The sequence below is a fragment of the Lytechinus pictus genome, chromosome 16 (assembly GCF_037042905.1).
Source record: "Lytechinus pictus isolate F3 Inbred chromosome 16, Lp3.0, whole genome shotgun sequence".
NCBI classification, from domain to species: domain Eukaryota; kingdom Metazoa; phylum Echinodermata; class Echinoidea; order Temnopleuroida; family Toxopneustidae; genus Lytechinus; species Lytechinus pictus.
Window position 1 is genome coordinate 14,456,943 of NC_087260.1, and position 23,930 is coordinate 14,480,872.

A 23,930-nucleotide genomic window follows, 5' to 3' on the forward strand; every position below is an offset into this window, starting at 1 on the left:
GTAAAGCTCGCAGAAATCTGTTTGCGCAGAAATTCTCGTTTTTCACGCAGTGTCAATGGGAAAGGGCGAAATCAAACTTACCCTGCGAAACATTTCTCATACATTTCCCTTGCACTTTTAGTCAATTGAAATAAAGCGGATACATTCAAGCATTTTGTAACAATTTTGCCACCCAAATTGAAATTTAAACACTTAGTAAGCACATAACTAAATCTGAACAAAAGTTTATATCAGACATCTGCAGCATTTTTTCACTAAGTTTTTATCATTTAAAGTGGGTTTACATTTCATTTTTCATTTAATACTTGTTTCTCCACACTTTTTTTCAAGCTTGACAATGATTAATAAAATGAAAATCAAGCCTAAGCCATTTTATGTAAATCAGCTCAGTGTAAAGCAAATATCGTCACGATGGCCTCGGTGTGTGTGGGGATGGGGTGGGGTGCAATGCACTGATCGAAGTGTTTTGGGCAAGGAAACAAGTTTAAAAAGGTAAAAGATATCTTCAAATCATTTTTACTAGCTAAATTCCACGTGTTATTCATGATTCAAGTCTACTTTTATTCGCAAAACTATTTCAAAGTTCTGCGCAAATCATTTTTCACTAACTTTTCAAAAGTAAGTGGTGCTCACTCAGGCGGAAATATTTTTTGACAGTGATATCGTCATTTACTTAAATGGACCTAAACCAACGTTAAAATCTGGAAAAAAATCTTCAGGATATACAAATGTATAATCTTACAGGATTTTTTCTAGGTGTAAACTTTTTTTATACGCACTGTATAATTGAAGTAGACCAATAAAGTTTTACTTTTATACCATGTACTAATGTGGTTGCTTCTTCTTAGGGGAGGGCTCACGAGTGAATTCCCACCCCCCCCCCCTTCCCCACAGTATCCCTAGTTGCAAGCTCTTTCTGGTGATGTTAACTTATGAAAGTAACCAAATTGGAGGGAGGAATACCGACGAAATCGAAGAAGGACGCGGCTTTGTAAATCATGAACATGATAGAATAATGGAAGCCAACTAAAATGTTGTTATCATGATTGTGTATACAGATACAGACACACGTTCAAATACCACACACAAAATAACAAAAGAGAAAATAGAGACGAAAACAATTACTGTCATGTCTTAAAACAATATATTATATCTGACCCGGTCTAATAAAAAATTATGATCCATTCTTCTATCTTAATATGAGGTTCGTTGAAAACTATTTCAAAGTTCTGCGCAAATCATTTTTCACTAACTTTTCAAAAGTAAGTGGTGCTCACTCAGGCGGAAATATTTTTTGACAGTGATATCGTCATTTACTTAAATGGACCTAAACCAACGTTAAAATCTGGAAAAAAATCTTCAGGATATACAAATGTATAATCTTACAGGATTTTTTCTAGGTGTAAACTTTTTTTATACGCACTGTATAATTGAAGTAGACCAATAAAGTTTTACTTTTATACCATGTACTAATGTGGTTGCTTCTTCTTAGGGGAGGGCTCACGAGTGAATTCCCACCCCCCCCCCCCTTCCCCACAGTATCCCTAGTTGCAAGCTCTTTCTGGTGATGTTAACTTATGAAAGTAACCAAATTGGAGGGAGGAATACCGACGAAATCGAAGAAGGACGCGGCTTTGTAAATCATGAACATGATAGAATAATGGAAGCCAACTAAAATGTTGTTATCATGATTGTGTATACAGATACAGACACACGTTCAAATACCACACACAAAATAACAAAAGAGAAAATAGAGACGAAAACAATTACTGTCATGTCTTAAAACAATATATTATATCTGACCCGGTCTAATAAAAAATTATGATCCATTCTTCTATCTTAATATGAGGTTCGTTGAAAAGGAGCAAGGATATGGCTACACTGGGTTTAAAACATACATTCACGCGATAAGTATTTTCATAATGCAGGAAGATTTATCATTTCAGCCTCGATTTCAGACTGCCATGAACTCTTTTCATGGAAAACATACAGTGTCAAGTTTCCGTCCACTTTTTTTACAGAAAATGAAGAAAAAAAACGATTTTGCATATCTCTTGATGGCCAGCAACTGACATGTCGTCAGTCTAACTTTTCGTATAGACACAAAATTAATTTCCTTTCAATGCTTAAATAATGGTACATTATCAATTTATCAGGATGAAGACCTAGGTCTGTAAAGAGTAAACCTTCGAAACTATTATAAAACAAGAGTTATACACTTCATACACATACACATACTTCATACACATATATCATGTTGACATAGTTTCGTCTGAACATTTCCAGATATTTATATGTCTACTTTCAACTTCTTCTTCGATCATGTTAGGATAATATATTCCACAATGTGCATCAAACGATCATACCTCTTATTATTGTAAGCATAATTAGACATGGATATTATTCTTCTTATCATACTTAAAGAAAGACGAGGATGAACTTGGATTAATAACGTTATACAGACGGGTATTTCTGTTACATTTTAATATGCATGATGTGTGGAATAAAGGGAATTTGATTTGAATCTGGATATCTTTAACCCTTTTTTCAGCATATCAAGGATCAATGTGTAATTGTCACGTGCAAAAATACGTTGTAAGAAAATGAAATGGAGGTGGGACCCCTAGTAACAATTATTTGTTACATACACTCTTAAAAATGTTGGGTATCATACTGTCCACACAACAATTGGTTAAAACTCTAATTCTGGGTAGCTTTAAACCAATAATGTTTGTTTTGGGTGAAAACTACACAGTATTGGTTGTCTGAAAACTACCCACAGTTGGTAAATTTTAAACCAATTGTTGTGTGGACAGTATGTTGCCCAGCATTTTAAAGTGTACTTATTTTTTGTTTTTGTTTTTTTTTGTTAAACCCACACACAAATATGATAAATGTCATGTACTCTAATTCCTTTCAAACTCTCAAAATTCAACCAATATTGACCTACCAATTTCTTTCTTCTAATTTGATAAAAAAATAAATTACGGGTTTGATCCAAGTTGTATTCTTCTCTGTTGAATTCGATAAACATGCTTTAATTTATTTTTCTATTCATATTATATACAATGAAGGTTTCTTTGGAAATTTGATTATAATTGCATGTTTACATTTATTTGTATTTTTCGTTATTATATGTATGCACCGGTCAATGTGGAGAACCTCTCGACAGAATTTCCCATTCTTTTAGGTGGGCATTGGCTGGTGCTTAATGTTATACTTGTCTTGTAATGTTTGTTGTTGTCTTGCCTGGAAATAAAATACGAAATAAATAAATATATAAATAAATAAGCAAGTGCTTAATACAATATTAGTCTACGGTCTCTTTAATCTCGTTGCTTTAGGGTCTTGCTTTAGGCATTGTACAAAAAGTCTGACTTCAGTGGATTCTTGCTATTTTTTTTCTATCTGTCTTTTCGCGCCTGAGTTCCAGATGTGAAGGTTGATTTGAGCAGGGAAGTGTTATAACACTTCCCTGATTTGAGGGCTTAGGTTGGGCTGCAACATGCCCAAGAGGAGCCAGAAAGGAAGACCCTAAAATCGCGATCTCTTGCCCTTCTTAAACGATAAAACAGAAGGAAAGCCCATCTCCATAAAATGAACGAAATTAGATACTCCATTCCTCTTGGGAGCCAAAGTCTAGTTCATCCAAGAGCTGCCGGTCACTAGGTCAAATGCAAGATGGAGTTATGGAAAGTCTGTATCTACATGATCTAAATGCATTGAACAGTTGAAGGTGTGTATGACCGTTGTAGTAGGTCCATGGTATGACACGGTTGATTAAGGAACAAATTGCCATTGGTCAATCTTCATTACTTCAATTCATATTCAGAGCAGGTATAATCATGGACCTAATGCATCTATTTGTAATAGGTCCATGGTATAATGAACACAAACCCGATATGGTGACCATCTTTGATTTTTTTGTCGTGTTTCAGGTGGCGTACAGCACGAGTGCGTATGTGTTTGTGCGCCAGGGTGTGGGTGCATATGTGGGTGTGTTGTTGAGGCTGTGTGGTCCTGTGGGTATATGTATGCCAGGGAGGGCGCGTGAGGGTGTGGGTGGGTGGATGTGTATGTGAGTGTGTGTGTGAGCGGGGTCGGTGAGGGTGTGTGGGATTATTGTGTTTGGGTGTGCGCGTGTATGTGGATCGGAATGGAGGAGGGGTAATTGCCTCACAATTTGATATAGAATTTACAAAATATGACCCTTATTGTGGTATGAATGTTATAAAGACAAAATAGTAGGGAAGTGGAACAAAATTCATTATAACACGGGTTTGCTGTAGAATGGACTCATCTTTAAGCCATTCCTCTAACCCTCCCAGACTCCTACAGAATGCGTAGGAATTATGTTGATTCACAACATTTTACATTTGGCGCCATAGCTGTTATAGGTTAAACCACACCGAATGCAGATAAGTGCAACATGAACCTGATGAATGAGTTTTAATTTTTCCCAACCTGGTAAGAAATGAAATGCTATGCATAACATGTATAACCTAAACAGGGGGATCATGACCCTCATCCCATGACCTATTCTAAATATATATCATTACGAAATCTCGATTATTTACAGTTCGAGGAATGGAATCTATATCTTTGACTGTTCATTTTCGTCTTTATGTAAGTATATACATACACACACATGGATATATTGTTTTTGTTTGTCTTCTTTTGTTACATTCCGGTCCTTGAAATGTTGCCCCCGGAAAAAGAAAAATTATATATACATGTACACCTACAAAGCATCACCCTTGGAAAATCCTGGATCTGCCCCTGCATGTACTGTTATGGGTGACATGTTCCTGATTAATATTGTTTGATGGACTTGTCACTAAAAAATGCAGATATATATTTCTCTTCCTTCATTTTTTGTATTTCTAAATTTGTTTTCAATAACCACGCGAGACACTTATCTTTACGTCAGTAAAAACTTGTTGCTTAATCCACGTAGTCCTTTATTGTTGGCCAGTAAAGTTTGAGGGGAATCGAAGCATGTTTTTGGAGCATCCTTGTTGATTGATAATCACTCTAATTTTGCCTTGACCAGAGATTATTGTAGAAACAAACTTAAACATAAACATGACATAAAAATCAATCATCCTTTTCCATGGCTTGTTGCATTTTTTTCCAAGAAATACAGGAGTCACTTATACTTGGTGAAGAACGTCCACGGTATAAACATTTCAACTTTATTTATAGCTTTTTATTTCTAACTTGATGGCAAGCTTGTCTGATAAAATAATGACAAAAATTAACAAAACGATGCAAATTAAAAAAATAATTATTTTGCATTAATTCAATAGAACACCATGATTTATTAGGCAAATTAATTATCATAATAAATACTGTGATTTTTTTCTTTATTTATGACCATTTTCCTCCCCGTGAGTTATACAGCTTGAATGGAATGAATGAATCAGAGATGAGTAAACAAATATATACGTAAACAAATAAACCCATGAATAAGTAAATAAACAAAATAATTAACGAATAGATAAATGGAGATACGTAATTGATAAATATATGTTTAAAAAGGTTATCTGTCGCATGTGACATCTCTCGTCATAGACGATGGATGAAGTAGAGAGCTTTGAAAGCGAAGGGGAAAGAAAAAAACAGTTACCCCTTTGGTTTCTGATAGGGTAGATGTAAACATCCTTTGTTTTTAGCTGAGAAGGGAATGATACAGGGAAGTTAGGGAAGTATCCCAAGACTTACATAAATCTCATCCTTGAACGGGTTTTGCTTCCTTTTGGGATGACTGCCACATAGGGGTAATGATATGAAAACTCACAATGCAAACGCCCTTAACCTATATCACGAAGATCCGTGGAATTAAGATTACTTTAATAAATATAGCCAACCGCTTTCCCAGCGGTCACGTAACGTTAAAAGTGAATTGTTTAAGAATAACAACTGCAACTAACCATGGATCCTACTATGAACTAACAAACATTAGCATTCTCGGACATTTTAGGTACGTGCTCTATCCTAAAATCAGAGAGTTGGGATTTAGACGAAAACTTAAAAGGCTAGTTGATTACCACTTATATTTTGTTTTCAACGATCAATTAAAAGGTGACGTTTATCCACATAGATGACAGGTGTCTTACGCAACTATCCAAACAGCTGACATGGCTGATCTGCCGTGTTCCTTCATGTTCCTTAACAACCAAATATTGCACTATACATACTAAAAAAAGTCCCAAAATGCGACAGTGGTAGCAACTTTTAAATAAGGTGCTATCATGTGACATGAATAAGTATAATTGTGCACCATTCTTTATCATCCCTCCTGTGTTATTTGCACTTTGCACCCGAGGTGGTGTACATGATGTGAGTTTCGGAAGAGAGTGCAGATTTTGTTTGCAATCAAAAGCGTGCAAAAAATACCGTAACGGTAACAAGTCTGCGCCATTAATGGTGCAAAATGTAGCTTAGTGCACCCATGCAGGTGCAAATAACCTTTAAGAATGAAAAGTTGCACTTTAAAGGAGGTTCCAGTGTCTATAATTCCTTGTCTCCAAAGTTGTTGATTATCGCTACAGCATCTGTATAAGCTACCTTGCATGTGCCTGTTTATTGAGTCATTGTTGCAGTGATTCCTGGCTGTATCCTCACACGTTTCAAAACTTCCACCACAAAATATATTTTATGACTCTGTGCATTGGGAGTGATTGCTACATTGTTTTCGATGAGGGAATGATCTTGGTGTTGAACATGTTGAACTTTTAAAGTCTCAAGATCCAAGTCTGAGTCATCTTAAAGAGAGTGAAATGCTATGATGTTGATGTTAAAACGGCCCCATCACAATGAGATCGATTGCCGACATATTTAGAAATAAACGTCGAGTCTGACTAGGATATGAGAGTCAAACAATGATTTTCCCTTTTATTCATTTCGTAGTATTGCAAAATAGCCCTATTAGTCGGAGATAGGCCTAAATTGTATCCATCGGTAATTCAAGGTATTTTTTTTTTCACCTCTAAATTAACCATAAAAAAATCAGATAAAACATTACGTGCCCTTGATGTTCAACATCTCACCATGCTGTTTGGTTAGAAATCAAGAGCATGTCTTTAATATTCTCTTGTTAGATTTCAAGGATGTTAGTAGAAGTCAAAGAAAACATAAAAAAAAACATTCGATTGGAGCACTTCTAGAATTTCTCAAATTGAAACCAAACTAGACATGCAAAGGCCACGAGTTAATCAAAGGAGGGTCGTTACTTCTTTAAATGCACATATTTATGAACATTATTGATATCGAAGCACGTATGTCTAAACCGTCATGTATAATTATTCATTACAGTTGCACTGAGACAGTGAGGGTTTCACAGTAATATGAATGATTTAATTGCCTATTTTAATTGTATTGATTTCTAAGCACATTAAGCCACAGTGTGATATCAAACGCTAAAGGTTATAAGAAAGGGGGTGGTGCAGGAATAGTCTGCTTTCAATATTGCTTTTTGTATTAGTCGACGAAAATTTGACGATCGAGAGAAATTGAAAATGAAAATCTTTGAATTTCTTCACGGTTTGGCAATTTAATCATCTGAGCGTCCCGCCTGGCTCCATCAAGTATGGCAAAGTGATGTTCATGTGGTAAAAGTTTGATTTATAACAATTATTTATCGTCGTATTCGATGCATTTATTTCAGTTACTAAAAAGGTGTTTGTACACTGTAAAGACGCTGTTTAAAATTCTAAGCATGTTGTTTAAGCCCGTCACTCTGACAACTATTGTTTAAACTTTTTAAACAACTGTTTAAACTTTTTAAACAACTATTTAAACTTTTTAAACAACTGTATAAAATTATTTTTAAACAATTTGTTAAAAAAAATTAAACAATTACAAAAAAAGTTTAAACAATATTTAAACAAGTTGTTTAAAAATCTAAACAATTACAAAAAAGTTTAAATAACAAACATCGTGCAATTTTTGTTTTTCTGTGGTCTCTTTACGGTTCGTAGTGATTATTTTTATAATAGCAAATTTCATAAGCCTCGCCAGACATGCCACACTGTCGGTTTGAATGTACTACTGTATGCGTTCACGCTGAGGGACTAATTAAAGACCTTTTCATCTAGCCATCTAGTGAAATAATAATTCAGTCAGGTCATCTAATTTGCATTAAAGTTACGTTACTCCTGATTAAGGCCAGACTCGGGTCTCCGCCAACAAAAGTCAATTTCCATGTTCGCTAAAGGGAGGAGGATCAAAATTGGACAATAATGATATAGAAATATGAAGGCTTTCCTGTATATGCAAGAAAGCTGTAATGTTTTTTTGTATTACTATACTGCCCTATTGTACCCTACGAGTGCTCCCTTTAAAAATCTCCACCCCCAGAACAGGATGGGAAGAGTCACCGCGTTAGATGCCAATAATGTGAATAGCACATGCGATATCCTATCACATGGAATACTAACCATTTGCTACAAGTATACTCAAATAATAAAAGTTTTCAAGGACAAATTTTGTTTTTCTGGTGGCTTTTGTTTCAACATTGAACGTGATGAATGCGTGACTGAGACCTGAGAAACGATTTAATCAAAATAAAATGATGCACTTTCCATTCATAATGGGCGTGTTATTGTGCCCTCTCATCTGCTGGTTGGGAGCCGCGGATATCAGTTTTCTTACGAAATTTACGAATATTTCTCCTCATACTTCACTGGCACCTTCGCCCCGACCCCTATTCAATGTAGTTTCCGCCTTAGGTGATGCAGTCATAATATGCTTTAGAATGTCTCCAAGAAAGTATGAACATCGATTCATCTGGTTGCTTAAAAATAGATTAGAGAAGTGTACCTAATGAGTTAGGAACACCTACAAGCAAAATAAAGCAAATTCATCATCAACCCCATCAGTTTCCCCGGGCCCCGTGTTTTATTGTGTCATGGTTCTCCATGATTCGGCTCTCTCCCTATTTAATACTTTCATATCTGGATACGACTATTCCCTTATCTTCCTGAACAGGTTCTAAACTGTACTTGAACTCTCAGTGATAGCCATAGTTAAATTGATGTTGATGTGAAAGATCAATGTACACGATGTGATGTGTACTTTTATCACACGCCCTGTTCAGCAAACCTTTAAGTTTGGAAATCGTCATCGTTTTCCTTGGCGATATTCCAATCAAGGAAATGTATTATTTCCCTGTTCGATCCAAACCTTTACACCATGTAGACCAACCCTTTCTCCCCCGCTTTTTCCATGAGATAGAAAAAAACACTCTAGTAGGTAGCAACGCTTAAAATCCGGGAACAGAGCTGCAGGGTGTCTAGAGCAGTTGGGCCTTTAAGCCGGGAGACGATTTCGCTGACACTGCCATGCTATTTCCATTTACACCAAGCTCGAAAATACACTTGATCTTGAACTTGGGGTTGAAGTAGGGGAAGTTACAGCAGGTCCCCGTGGAACAGCCGGGGCCTATCGGTTATTCAAGCCATGCTTCGCGGGCGCGATACGGAAGAATCGTTACCCTTGCCTGCTGTTGCCCTGGTTTTCATTGCAGTTATATATCCACAGCCATCAGGCCATGGCATTGAGGTAGCCAAGGAAATTTGATGGCCATGTGCGAAAACGATCCGCCAAGTTTGAGGCGAGAGAGCGTTGACATTCCTTGTTAGTCACGAAGCTATTTTTGTCCCCAACTTAGAACCTCTCTATTCATAGTTTTTTTTTTGGCGGCGGAGGTGCTGTCTGGGGGGGGGGGGGGCTCTATCACCCCCTCCCACTTCCAAGGGCAACAATTTCGTTTTCCACCTACCCATCATCGGCCCTCGTCACTTGCTTATCGCACAAACAAAATGAGTACAGTTCTATAGAATTGCATGGAGAGTATCAATCATTATTCAGGAATCTTAAACATCGAGTTACTGAGGTTATTTCATCCAAATTAATGAAACGAACGACAATATCCACAATGATGAATACAAGCAACAGAGCCCTTACCATCTCCGACAATCTAAAGAAGAGTAATCAGTTAACCTTTTGACAAAGAGTTAACTGACTATTGGTGCCCCTCCCCCCACGCACCCTCAGGGGTTTGGGGCCGCAGGAAAGTGAAATTAAGTGGTACAAAACCTTGATTGGTGTGGTATGTATAGAATTATATCAATAAAATTCACACCCTTACGATGTGTCATATATTCGATTCTTATTAGAATATTAGGGTTGATAATTATCATCACAATGGCGAATATATAGAATGAAACTAACCAACCGCCAAGACCCCCTTATCCGAACTTTAAACGGAAAAAAAATGTTTTCTGGTAAGTTTTTGATAGCTCTTATCACTTTTTGGAATGGAAGGATTGCAGCGACAAGACATTGATTTTTGACATGATGCGATTTGTGATTGGGATTAGATTTAGAGAGAAATGTATCATGTATATGCTTTCAAAGTCCAACTAAAAATTATGAACATTCGGCATCACAAATTTGAGCCGTTTTGCTTATAGCACGCAAACGACCAGAATGCCACAGTTCATTTTTTTCCACATCCCACTCGTTTCCTACTTTCTCAAAGTTCACTCTTCCTTACCTAATATATTGTTTCCCATTGGCTTTGATAGTCAAAATAGCCTCACATCAAGTTGTTCAGATTTTAGTTCGATGCCGAAAGAATCACTACGTTTCGATAATACAGTATTCGATTTATGAATAATTTAAGTGGCTAAAAAGATTCAAGATGATCCAATGACCATTGTATATTTACTCTGCGTGATCTTAGAAGTTAAAGAGACTTGTAATCTGTATCACTGGAAGCACTGGCGGAGGGGGGGCACTTCTGGCTCCTGAACCCCCTCCCCCTTTGAGAGCCACAATAAAAAAAATAATGTAAAAATGACATTTTTACCCAAATGTGCCCCCCTTTTGTTTGAAGCGAGGACCTTTTTTTTTTGCTTGTCAGACTTTTTGCGGAGGAAATGATTTTATATTTAAGGTGATTTTTTTTTTTTGGGGGGGGGGGATGTTTTCTCTTGTTATGAAATGAATACTACGCTGAAGATGACACATATTGAAACAGTACTAGATATAAATTTTGAAAGGAAGACATGAAACCCAAAGCAGAAAATAAAGATGACAACATACGGTCTTAGACTGCAAAATAGGATTGTTCAAGGATAAAACGTGATACTTTATCGAAAACACAATAATGCCACATTTATAATGAGTACGCAATATCACGGTGTGTATGCTTTTATTAAGTTTATCAATTACACCCATTCCTTTTCCTTTTTAACTGTAAAATTATTATCAAAGGTATACATCAACTAATTGGTTGCCATAGCCGTGGTTACAAGGTTGTGTATCTGAACGTGTATTTGGATACAGCTGTATGACTTGTGATTTTACACAGAACTTTCCCCCAAATCGTTCCCCTTTTCTCCAAGGTGAAAGTTTCTTGAACTCGGGAAGTCAAACGTGCTCAGTTCCAAAGTCGTTAATTAAAACTAAAAGCGGAATATTTCTGTATAAAAATTATGGAAAAAAAGGAAAGAGTCAAATGTGCTCAATTTTAAAGCCGTTAATTAAGAACAAAAAGCCTAATATTTTTAATAATTATGTTTATGACGAAAAAAAGGATGATCGCTTTTTATTTTTTCCCCACTGCCTGACTTAAAACTTCAAGCTACAAACATGAAAAGGGCAATTACATTTTCTTTTTCTTGTAGACATGGTAAGTCACATGCATATTTTGTGCCAATTCAGGGAAGGGCATGATAATTCTACTGGCAGTAGTGTTTCATGTTTCAGCTCCGTGATCATTAATGTCGGAAAACCATTTTACCTTTTTTTTTCATGTCACGAAAATATACTAATGACAAATTTGGACCATTTTCACTAATTTCCCGTGCTAAGTAGGCGTTGTACAATTTATGATAAAAGAATGGATATTTGCAAGATTAAGGATATTAGGAATACAAAAAGGTTAAGGTTGTCTTTAAAGGGCATACAAACCAACATACTTAATAACCCCACCTCAAGTCCCCACCTGTATATCTGGACAAGTTCATCACCCACAATGCAACATTCTGAACAGTATAGTCTTGAATTAAAGGCACACTTGAATTGCAACACATCATTACTCAATGCATTCAAATCAGACCGCAACGATGATGTTACCAAGTAGCAAAGCTAGCACCTTTCCTCAAATTGACTTATTCATAGGTTAATTTATCCTCTGTTTCACTATTTACAACACACAGTCAGTGAAAACAGCATTAATCAGTTACCCACCTCTTTAATGCTATAGAGGAGAAACACATTAATGTAATAGGCGTACGTGTCGTGTATGTTGTCTTAATGTTCCAATAAGAAGTTGCTAAGCCATGCGGAAGTTGTTTGTTAAAATGTTTCCTTGGGATCAGAAGGAAGATGTGCACAATATTAGAGCGAAAATAGAAACAAAAGTTAACAGTGTTCATAATGCATCACCGTTCAATCAAACTCTTTTAACAAATTTGAAGTTGATCATGTTGATATAGTATGTAAGCCAGTCAACGTGTGCGTGGTAAGTGAATTAAGGTGTATTATACATGTATAACCTTTATCTGGGTTTTTTAGAACCCTAAACTTTAGCCAATGTGTTAAATGCAATAGTAAAAGTAATCAAAAGGTACTCTAACAAGTTTAAATAGAACCAGATTGAAAATTATTCCCGGCAAAAATACTGCTATAGTTATAGGGCTATGAGTATGACCCCTCCCTCTCTGTCGCCCCCCCCCCCCTCCTCCCTCACTTATCACCTCTCTCTCCCTCTCTTCGATCACCCCCTCTCTCTCCCTCTCTTCGATCACCCCCTCTCTCTCTTCTTTCCACCTGGACTCCCCCCCCCCTCCTCCCCCCATCTCTCTCTCTCTCTCTCTCCATGCTCACAAACACACACTCACTCTCTCACCCTCACTTTCTCCATCTTTCCCTCAAACATTGTGGTTTTGAGCTGAAACGCAAGGAAGTGCTCATTTGCGTCCTTGAAAAACAAGGGCACTCTACGACCCTGGGTAATACATTGATCATCTCCGGGAAGAGGAAGAGGGAGATAGGGAGAGGGGCAAAGAACGGGAACGAGAAGGTGTAAGCGGGGTAAAACAGGGGTGTGTTGGGGTTCTTACAAAACTCGTCATCAGTTGACTTTCATTTTTTTTAATCGTTTGAAAGGTTTAGTTTCGTGTTATGTGTGTGGTACACTAGCGTACCTAAGGGGGGGGGGGCAGACTGCCCCCCTGACGAGTCACAACTCATGCAGGGGACGTACATGTATCCCTGCCCCCCTGACGAGAACCTGACATTTTTTTTTTTTTTTTGCTTGTCAAATTTTTTTGTGATAAGAAATCCTTTATTTGTGGTTGAAGACCTTTTTTTTTTTTTTTTTTTTTTTGCTTGTCAAATTATTTCGCGGACGAAATATCCTCCAAAAAATTTGTCCCCCTTCTGGAAAATGTGTGGTACATGTATCAAACTTTTCTGAGTTCATGGTTTGAGTTTTGCTATTTAGCTCCATTCAAATTTCATGTTTGTTAAGTTAATTGTTTATGATCCAGGTTATTTTGATGTCTTGTATACGTGAACAATAATAGGTTGATTCGTAAAAAAATTAAGATAAACACCATAATCAGATATATTATGAGTTGATTCTGATTGTTATTGGACTGCGATACAGGGCCCTGTAAACGATTTTTTTACTGCGGGTGCTAATGTGAATTTGAAATAAAAATACCAAAGGGTTTTCACTACATAATCAAGGTTATTTTAGCTCCGCGGTCTCACGGTCGTTCACTATTTTTTTTCTGTAGACGAACCTGGCATTCTATATGAATTAACTTGTCATACATGCATGCCCCCACTTGCTATCTAAAGGAGATGTAGACTTATAATATACAACATGTTTAGCACGTGTGTGTGTGGGTGTGGGTGTTTGAGTTTTGTCAGACGTGTATTAATCAGATATGATTATTTACGGCCTTTAACGTCACCATCCGAATGACGTGGCCAGGGCTCGAACCTCTGCATCAATTTAACTTCCCCACATTGCTTGGATTACAGACGCACGCCACAACGCCCAGTTTGATAGGTGCTCTAGCACCTATCATGAATCGGTGGTGCTGTTATTGGTCAATATGAATTAAATCATAAAGTCGAATTCGCCAAAAATATTCCTGGCATCTATTGGGAATCCTTAAGAGTGGTAATTCTAAACTGGACCCACTGAGGAATGATGTTCAAGTCCACTTCAGCGGCAACATAAGTGCCATCATAAAGGACTTAGCATCGTTTTCATCGTGAAGCCAACCAAAGATTCGGTACGTTTCCACAGGGGTGCGTATATACCCCCATTCTATTACCCCTCGATCGAAATAGATTCCTCACCATCAGTCATTGGGTTTCCGCATCGCGGTTAGGACTCGCACGCGTGCACCAAACCCGCTGATAGGGCTCTGTTGTGGATGAACGGGGGCTTTCTGCCCCCTCACAAGAGAAACTTCATGCATGTTCTCATAGAGAGAAGCATGAACAACATACAAAAATGAGAGCTCCAGTGCATCAAGTTGAATACTATATGACAAATTTGTATTTATAATTGTTTATTTGTTCATTCAAGCATTCCTTTTAAATGCCTATAATCTTTTCGGCATTTTAACCTAACTTTGCTCTAGGTTTGTTTTGAAGTGCCATCCAAATTAATTTCATGAATACTTTTATTTCTTCTGGTTTTTTTTTTCTATTTCCCCTCCTCTCTCTCATGCACTTATCACTCTATCGCTCTTTTGATATTAATTTGCCTCTAGACAAATGAAATTCACAACCCCGTATATCCGCCAATTTTTTTTCTTGATATACATGTACCACCAAACCTGCAAAGGTTACATCAATCGATTCTTGCACCAAAAGCTGATGTGTGACGTATTGCTGTAAATTGACTTTCCGAATTATATTTCCGTTGAGGAAGATTACGCTACTCAAGGTTTATGGCGGGGTTTTCTCTCACTATTAGTGTTTTTTTTTTCAAGAAATACAATTGAACATTCTGCATGACTACGATATTCTGACTCTGCAATCTGCATTATCTCAACATTTTCTATATTTAGAGTCAAACTATGAAATGGGTATATAGTTTTTGTGTTTTGGTTCTTCATTGTAATGAATTGTATCGTTAGATTGGTCATAGAAGCAGGAATTCATGCACTGGTTTGTTTCATTTGACTGTATAATTCTGACGGCTTTGGTTACTCTCCGAGGGACGTGGTAGCAATGACTAATCCCTTACCAGAAGACATTCTATCTTGGCTTTTCGGATTAGGATAAACTGGGGAGCGATATGGTACCTTAGAATTCGGAATCCGAACCTCAATGTAAACAGATATCATCCCAGATCGAGTACACTCTTTGCAAACCTGTGATTGCAGCAGATCAGCAAAACTTCGCCAAACAAGTTCGCCAAACGAAACCAATCCTTCCCCCTAACTCTCACGGGGAGTGTCGTTGACATGAAGTTCAAATCCCTCGTCTGCATTGCCAATTTGCGGCAATGTTCACGGGAGCGAAGATTTAAATAAGCTGGGTATTATCTCACGGGTAACGAATGAATTGTTGCATTCATGCATCCTTTCGAAAATGGCGGCTGTACCATTTTCCTTTGATCTCTACGCCGGAAAGGGGGTGAACATGATGGAGATACTCGTGAGATGCATCTTTAATTTGAATGTATCTCTTGGGTGATGTTCTCGTCTCTGTTTAATGTTGTTAGTATTATTGCGTACCATTAATACGTAAATACTAACTAACATTAAACAAGAATCATGTCTACTTCCGTCAACATGATAATGTACTTTAAATTTATCATTTGAGTGATTTTCAGGTTCTTCCGTTCCATTAATAAACATATTTCATTAATACATATGAACCGAAATAACTTTTAGGACGATCCTCTTGCTTGTGAACTATTAAAAAGAAAAAGAAATCCTAGATTTAATCAATTTTCGTTAAATAAAGAAATTGGCAAGAATAAAGATAGACGTATAACATATCCTTGCTTTTAACCCATACTCTGTTAGAATAAAACAGAAGATTTTTAAGACAAAATAATAAAGAAAATTTTTCGTTTTTTTTACAGAAATATTAGAGAAACATTCTGTCAAATGTTACGACATGTTTTGTGCAGTTCGATAGAACATGTCTGTAAAAAAAAAGAGGAAAAATAGAAGAAATTTTTACGGGTTGCAAAAAACAAGTACCAATATTCTGTAACTTTGCACAATGCCTGCACGATGACAACACAAAGTGCACTAAAGTTATGGTGTTCTCGAGACTCTGCTGAAGGAACCTATGAGAGGGGTTTTTATTATTTTTGTTGGGGGGGGGGGTAGACATTTTCTAACAGTGTAATGCAATAATCCTTCTGTGTCGTTGTCATGGTTCTGTCTTTTTATTTATATTCACCATTACTTTAATGCCCAATACACATTTGTGGCTATAGGTCTTCGATGCTCATGTGAAATATGATATCATATTATGTCTTAAGGTGAATGATTGCTAACCGTTGATTAATCGCACGCACTGCAATCTCACTCTGAAATCACTCAAATAATTACACAAACAATGTGTCAGTTTTGCCATTGAATCTAAAGTGAAGAAAAATATGAATTATGTGTCAGTATCATAATATGGGGACATATAATAGAAACGATTGACACAATCCCTACTCATATCCGGTTTCAAAATAAAACACGGAACAGGAAGTGATGAATACGACATAAACTTGACACGAAAAAGTACTGTGAACCCGAGCAACCGACCAATCAATGGCCGCGGTAGGGATTTGCGACCCTGGTAAGATTTCATATTACACATGAACTTAACCTAAACAGATATCAACATATCAAGGAGGACATTCAGTGTGATCCTTGGTTATGAGTTGATAACAGTTTAAACACCAGTGCTGAGTAATTGCGTATTAACTCTAAAAATGATATTCCTTCATGTCAAAGATTTTGATGAAGAATGATTTGTGGTATTTAAGGAAAGAATAAATAAATCAGACCAATTATTCACAGCAGTGGCGTAACGATAATATAATGAGGGACATTAACGCGCATGGAGAAAATTTAATGTTCTAAAAAGTATATATATATAATTCTTAGTACAAAATATACATTTTTTGAATAAATTTTTACATAATAGTCAGAAAATGTTTTAGTTTTCACCCTTTTGCCCTCGGTTGTAGAGGTTAAGGGGTCTTTAGTCCCCTCCCCCCCCCCCCCACCCCCGATCCGTACGCCAGGGATTCACTTGGGCTATTACCCGCCAATACTTTTTTTTTTATAGAAGAAATTATCATGTGCTTCCCTGCCATTGGGGATCAGTTACAAATGTGCCCGCGTAGGATACAATATGTGCCACCTTTGAAGATATTCATATATTTTCTATTTTTTTGCTAAGTAGGGTGAATATTAAAGATTTGCAAATATCAGAATTTGGGCGAGACCCGGGAGCAATTTTTGACGAAAATACATCACAAAGAGTTTTGATTTTTCTGTGTTTTCAATTTGATATTTTTAATCAGTATGCAAGTAACTCACCATTTACGTAATTTTTGGCAATTTCCTGATTTTAATGGCTCGAGATGACTGAAAAGGAAATATCAAAACTGTGTTTACAGTCATGACAACGATTTGTCACATCATACATGTGGTATTGTTTATTGCAATCGAAAATTTCTTTTTCATTTTTTGAGAAAAAATAAATTTTATCGAATGCATGTCATTGGCATTAATATAGTGTGGGGGAGCTGCTCGCACGTTTGGCCACAAACCTAAAATATATTATACCAAAAAAAATCCGAGGGATTTGTTATTTCAATACGCTCCTTCAGCTTTTTTTAATAAAAACGAAATTAATCAGGTGGAACTTCCCTTTAAAAAAGATCAATATTGGTGATACCCTCTCTCTCGGTGTAACCTTACTTAAGCACATGTATGTAATATAAGTGAGGTTGTTTTTGGTGAGATAAGTATAGACATTAGCTGGGGTACATCTTCCGTTGGTGTATAATATTTACCTGTCTCCTTCCTAATTAGCAATCTTCTCGATGATTGCCCGAAAATGAAACAAAAACTGCGTCTTCAATGATAAGTCGGGACATTGATCGGATACAATGATTGGATATTCAACCGCGATGGATAGATATAAGATAACGGCCTGAAGGGAAATCGATGAGCTGCTACCTGTTGCGACATCTCCCAACAGCATTCGAGTTCATCCTCGGACATCGTATAGGTTACCAGTTCATCGACATCAAGTATAGACGAGTGTCACGATGAGAAAACTGACCAATGTTTATCAAGATTGCTATCTGAGCTATAGGAGCAAATCTTTAAGGTGGTGACATATTGATAATATTCTCGGTAGGACATTGCGTATTTTATTCGTCTTTGTTTTTTATATTTTTACGGGGAAGGACGACTGCACTTTTTTGGGAAAGTGATACCGGCTTTTATTGAAATTCCGGGTTCGAGAATTGAAGCCATGCACGGACGTGGTTTCGTAACATGTCAGTTTTCATTTCTGTTATTGTCTTTCTTCTCTGAAATTTAAATCAGAGTGGAATTTTTTTCTTTCTTTTATTATTGATTTCTATACCACCATCTCCACCTTTATATAATTATCATATTTGATTAGGTTCAGCGGTTTGTATAACCGGGCATGGTGGCTCACTGGTAAAGCGTTCGCCTCATGAACGGGAGGTCGTGGGTTCGATAACAGAGGTATAATAACATTTGCATGATCTTGTTGTCTCACCAATGATCCTGATAAAGTGAGCAATGCGTTTGCAGAACTTTAAAACGCTGCTAATAACTTCACAACATTTCCGGGTGAGCCGTGCGCGACAGATACTCTCGATGCTAATTTCTTCCTGCCAGAGATATAAACGAGGTTTTGTTGGAAACCCAAAACTGTTTCGGGAAGGAAAGAGACGATTTTACGATTATAAATAGCTCGCCATATTATGAGTTGAATGCCAACAAACGCCCAGTGCCAGCAGAGGGCAAGCACGTTTCAAGTACTATAGACTATAGGTGAATCTCTTTCGATCAGTTTAGGTATATAGGTACTCTCTTAAATTCACAACCCAGTGGCTTTTAATAGCCCCATCTCAACTCCTCAACTACTCATATCTGATCAGGCCCATTACCCATGATGCACCATTCTCAGCAGTGTAGTCTTGTAATATAGGTCCACTTGAGTGATAACACAGTGATTCACTACCCGATACATTCCTATTGGAATAATTATGTTACCAAGTAGCGAAATGGGTACTTTTTCTCTCTCTCTCCAAAAAAAAAATTTAGTTTCTCTATACACAAATTAGATTTCAGGCCATTGCATCCTCTGTATTACTATTATCATTTATTCCAATTTGTGTCACTCTTTCGTTGTTACCTTTGATATTTTGTATAGCCTCCTTTTAAACTGTCTTCCGTCTCTCCTTTATACTATAGTTTTGTAATGTTGTCTCTAAGTTACGTATTGAAACTAAGTTATACAGGGGCTGCCTCCCATACAAGCTTTGCTTTTCTTGGCAAGTCCCTCCGTTCTGTTTTATACATGTATAGTTATTAGTCAAAGTTACTTTAGTTCTCATCAGTTCTCATCGTTTATACCTTCTCATTCTTACGCATATTCCGATTGATATTGTACTTTAAATTTGACTATGTATTGTTACTTTGTTGTGCTTTGTGAACGGAAAATGAATAAAATCTAAATCTAAAATCTAAAATCTCATAAGATATATTTGGAGACTAGCCATTTGTAACACACAGTCAACGAGAGACGACATACAGCGATGGTAAGTTTGCTCCCTCTTTTAGAAAATAAAAATTAATGCTTTCAAAGTTTCAATTAACAAGCGCAATTTCCATAATGGGTCAATGAATAAATGAAATAAAATGTACAAGAAAAAAATTAATAAAGATCAAACGGAAAAGAATGTTTAAAAACTCACCAACAGTATCACCCCATCGAAACACTTCTCAATAAATCATATTTTAGTGCATGATATCTCTTATTTTGCGTTGCCCCTTAAATGCATCAAGGTTCGATGATATGAATTTAAGAAGTTGCCAGTTTGTTCTTTCACAATAAAAACAAAATAATGTTTTACATTAAGGAAGTACTTTTTTTCACTTTTACTTTTTACGGAAAGTGGGGGGGGGGGGGTATTCCAGGCAAAATCCTGAACTCAATTTTTTGTAATGTCAAGGTTAATCAACATTCTGTATATAGGGGGATAATACATTAGGTCTATAATCAGTAGACCTAATGTATTATGCGTGTGCACGTAATGGAATTAACCACAAGCTTCTTTTCATAGAAGATGCTTTCTATGAAAATTCTAAATTTGTGTAGATAATGTGATAACACAGGAACACAGTGAAACAAAAATCAGAAGTTGACGGTTGATTTTTTGATGTCTCGCGGGATCACAGGAAATCGACGGTTTTCTATTTTATTCTGCGGTGCAATTTCATTACTTTATTTTAGTTTTAGAGTGTTTGCAGCTACCTTACTTTGCTACTGCTCCCGAACAAGAACTTCTAATTTTCTCCCGCGGCATGCTGGGAGCGAGTGCTAATTGAGTTAGAGATGAAACTGAAACTATGGCGATTCGAAATTGCAGAAAAATTGAGGGAATGTCTTGCAGTGTATCGCTTTGTCCCGAATACCATTAATTCGTTGCCGATTTGCCATGGGAATTGGAAAATTGTTGACGGCGAGATGACATGCTTTTCCTTCTTTAAAGGACAAATCCACCCGAACAAAAAGTTGATTTGAATACAAAGAGAAAAATCCAACAAGCATAACACTGTAAATTTCATCAAAATCGGATGTAAAATAGAATATTTATGACATTAAAACTTTTCGCTTAATTTCACCAAACAGTTATATGCACATCCTGGCTGGTATGCAAATGAGGAGACTATGACGCTATCCACTCACTACTTCTTTTGTGTTTTATTATATGAAATATTCAAATTTTCTCCTCATTGTCAAGTGATAAGACAATTAATTCCTCCCTGAACATGTGGAGTTAGCATTGTTTAATACTATATGGTTCAGTCAAGTTGGTCCTTAATGTCAAATGTATACAAAATGAAATATTGTATAATTCAAACAATAAAAAACAAAAGAAATAGTGAGTGATGGAGATCATCGACGGACTCACCTAGTTGTGCATATCACTGTTTTGTGAAAAATAAGCGAAACTTTAAAATGTCATAACTTTATTTTACATCCGATTTTGATGAAATTTTCAGCACTATGCTAGTTTGATTTTTCTCTATTTATTCAAGTCAGCATTTTCCTGGGGTGGACTTGACCTTTAAAGCCCTGGATCACTTTATCCCCCTTCCTAATCAGACTACAACCGAACAATGGACCATTTCTACATCTGTAGCCATAATTATTTTGATTGTCAGTAGCTGATCCTACTGTGCAGGGGCGGAGGACCGAATTCGTCGAATATTTCTCGGCATTATTTTGGACAGGCAGGATCCCTAGTTGTACATAAAACGTTTGAATTGGGAGGTAAAATATTTGCACGTATCATACTTGGAATAATGATGCTCGCCTAATCTGTCGTATAGATCTGAATTGAATAATAGTGATGATATGGAAGAAAATACATGTAGAAACATTCTCTGGTTACTGATCTCCAAAATTGAAATGAAAATATTCATTGCAGATGAATTATGTTTGGCTAAACTAACATTAAATGAAAATTATATCGTATTCATTAAACTATCACAAACTGATATGTCGAAATATAGTATTGATAAATGTGTATTAGATAGATTAATGATCGATAATATTAATAGGTCAAGATAGATCGATAAGTAGATAGATATAATAAAAGATAGGTAGGTAGGTAGATAGATAAATAGATATATAGATGGATGGATGGATGGATAGATAGATACATATATAGATAGATAGATAGGTAGATGGATAGGTAGGTAGATAGATAGATAGATAGATAGATAGATAGATAGATAGATAGATAGATAGATAGATAGATAGATAGATAGATAGATAGATAGATAGATAGATAGATAGATAGATAGATAAATAGATATATAGATAGATAGATAGATAGATAGATATATAGATAGATAGATAGATAGATAGATAGATAGATATATAGATAGATAGATAGATAGATAGATAGATAGATAGATAGATAGATAGATAGATAGATAGATAGATAGATAGATAGATAGATAGATAGACAGATAGATAGATAGATAGATGGATGGATGGATGGATAGATAGATAGATAGATAGATAGATAGATAGATAGATAGATAGATAGATAGATACAAAACATTTCTTCTTTACACTGACACTATGAACGTCTTTACCTCTCTGAAACATGTATCGGATAATCATGAAACGTCCCGGTGCACTGTTATCTCATTTTGATTTCATCCAATATTTGTAATAAAGGATAACATAACACAAGGCTGTTTGTATTATGTCATGTATGTCTGCTTTTCATATGACTTGATTTATTCTTGATAGGTTTCTCGTTTAGTATCTGATCTGAAAAAGTTAACACATTGTTACCTTCTTTTTAAATGTTTATCACATAATAATTTTCCAGGAGGAGATTGCATGGAATTGATGGGTATGAAGGTCAGATAACTTAGTTTAACGTGTGTTGGACTGGAACGCAGATGGGGCTATTCAATTACAACTTCTAGAGCCACTATCGTTACAGTTTAACCAAATAAATCGTAACAACAATGCCGTAATAGGGCATTTTTAGCTGTCACTTCAGGAACGTTTTCTATAGCGCAGCCAATCTTTCGTAAAAAACCCTTCATAACAAAGTATCCTTTGTCGAAAATCAGTGAATCCAAATAGTATTGTCGTCCTGGTTTCTGGACAAACGACATATCTGCTATTTTTGTCCGGTCCGAATTTCAGGACGATGCACTGCTCCGGTCCACCAACTTCCGATAATGACCTCTAATCTGTCCATTGTGATCTGGCGGCCATTTTCAATAGATTATGAACGTTTCAGAAAGCGTCTGCGAAGTGGTGCTAAAATACGCTAGTGACTAGTCAGCTGGGACAAAATTATATATTCTAGTTAAAGAAAAAGATATGGACTGCCGTCTCAATGTCTTCTTGTAAAATGCGACTAGAAAATGATTGTTTAAAATGATTTTTTTTTAATAACTGACCTTTCATCTTTTCGTATTTTCTTGCAGTCCCTACGTCCTCGATGCACTATCTTATAGACAAGTTAATCTTTTTTAAACACCTCCGTAGCCTATGATCGACATTTTCATTTCAATTTTAATCATACAATTCGTATGACGTCTGACAAAAATCACCAAGATACATGAACATTATTCGATTCATTTTCAAATTAATCACGTTAATAGGCCCTCGCATTCATCATTATACTCAATCTGGATTTGTACATAACGGTCCGGTTATAACTAAATCCCATAAAGTGCATGGGTAACAAAAAGTTTCGTATTTCGGTCACTTGACCATTTCCATTTGAAGTACTTGAAGACACGTTTTAAGTTCATTTTGTTAACTGTTTTATCTTCTTATATTTTTTATGATACAGCACTTCAGAGACCAGGTAAATTTACTGGTACTGATAGCACGTATGGCCTTGCAGTTCTAATTTATTTCTCAATTAAGTCAATGGTTTCGATCGTGGTTTCTTCTTTGGATTATCTTAAGATATGCTCTTGTCCACGTAGTGTGTATTACTTCTAATCTTGAGGATTTTATTCTGTAATTTCAGTATCCAATCACGTGACCTGGGTGAAAGACAAATGCTGATTGGTTTCCAGACATTAATTTGAACAACATGATAGTGCATTAAG